This window comes from Galleria mellonella, unplaced genomic scaffold, assembly GCF_026898425.1.
Source record: "Galleria mellonella isolate WM207_F2 unplaced genomic scaffold, CSIRO_AGI_GalMel_v1 utg23, whole genome shotgun sequence".
Classification (NCBI taxonomy): domain Eukaryota; kingdom Metazoa; phylum Arthropoda; class Insecta; order Lepidoptera; family Pyralidae; genus Galleria; species Galleria mellonella.
The window spans coordinates 2,317,081-2,319,022 of NW_026442045.1; positions in this window are offsets into that span (position 1 = coordinate 2,317,081).

The following is a 1,942-nucleotide window of genomic DNA, read 5'->3' on the forward strand; positions in this document are numbered from 1 at the left end:
TCCCACTGTCGTCGAGCACCACGAGCGAGTGACACGGCGCGTAGAGGAATTCCTATCGGGCGAGTCCCCGCCGCTCGCGGGTGTCGAATTCATCTCACCTGCTGAGCTGCGGAGGACCGTGGAGCGCCTCCCCAGGAGGAAGGCGCCGGGTCCCGACGGAATTTCCAACGCCGAGTTAATGCAGCTGCCGCGAAGGTGCCTGGTGGCGCTCACCAGGCTCTTCAATGGAATCCTCCGCACAGGCCATTTTCCAGAGTCCTGGAAACTGGGTAGAGTGATCGTCCTCCCCAAACCGGGCAAGGATCGCCGTTTGCCAGGAAGCTACCGCCCCATCACGCTACTGGCGCACATAGCCAAACTGTTTGAGAGGTTGCTGCTCCGACGGATGGCCGAACATTTCACTCCTAGGAGCGAACAGTTCGGCTTTCGGTCGGGCACTCGACCACTCTGCAGCTGGCGCGCGTGCTGCACCACCTGGCCGCCGAGCACAACCACGGTCGAGTGGTGGTCGGTGTCTTCTTAGACATCGAAAAAGCATTTGACCGTGTTTGGCACGACGGCCTAGTATATAAACTATTACAATATACTAGCACGCCGCCCGCGTATGTGCGACTGGTGGCGTCGTTTCTCAGGGGCCGTAGCTTCTTCGTTTCGGTGGAGGACGCGCGCTCCGACACCCGCCCAGTGGCCGCCGGAGTTCCACAAGGTAGCTGCATTTCCCCGGCGCTTTACGCGCTGTACACGAATGACATCCCTGTCCTGGACAGCCAGCCCTTTACACTGGCCCTGGAACGGGATGTCATGCTCGCTCTGTTTGCCGACGACACGGGATTTTTCACGTCGTCGTACTGGAAGACGAGAGCCGCCGCTCAAATGCAGCGGCAACTGGACCTGCTGCCGGAGTGGTTGGACAGGTGGCGCATGGCCGTCAATGTTGACAAAACGGTCGCGCTACTTGTCCGCCGCAGTCGTACAGCACCGCCGCCGCCCTTAAGGCTCCTTAATAAGGAAATCGCGTGGGAGAGCACCGTGCGATACCTAGGGGTCGACATCGACCGGTCGTTGAGAATGGTGCCGCAGGTGTCGCGTGCCATAGCGCAGGCTCGCGCGGCGCGACTTTCTCCGACCGGTGCTAACTTCCAGGTTGCCGTTACGGACGCGGGTCTCTATCTATAAGACCTACGTCCGTTCACGGTTAACATATGCCGCACCCGCTTGGTATGCACTGTGCTCTCCGACGCTTAGGCGCCGGCTGCAGGCCCAGCAAAACATCGCTCTCCGCTTGTGCACGGGAGCGGGCAGATACGTCCGTAACGACGTTATCGCCCGCGGCTTAGGGGTCCCAACGGTGGAGGAGTTCGTTGTCGACATGGCGAGCAAAATGTTCGCCCGTGCCGACAACGGACACCATCAACACTTGAGGGGCCTCGCGCCGCTGCATGCGCGTCCACCGGACGGCCGTCCCACGCCTAGGGACCTCCTGTGCACAGGCGAATAGTGATCGTGATTGCCTCGTCTACCAGTATGACGACTTACCTACCCTTTTTCCCCATTTCCCTTCTTCTTTCTCATTCCCTCCTCTCGCCCGTTCCAAGTGTGTAATTATATCCCCCGCGTCCAAGCGGGGGGAGGGCCGACACACTTCTTGTGTCGACCCTTACTAACACTTATCTATTATTAACATCTATTATATATATCTGGGAACGGGCGAGAGGGGAGAATTACAATATTAAAAATATTATATATTAAAAAAAAAAAAAAAAAAAAAAAAAAAAAAAAAAAAAATATAAAAAAAAAAAAAAAAAAAAAAAAAAAAAAAAAAAAAAAAAAAAAAAAAAAAAAAAAAAAAAAAAATTTATATATATATATACACTACAAGAAAGAAGAAGAGGCCACAACAAGAAGACACCACGCCGGCATACACAGACCACCAGTGTATGCC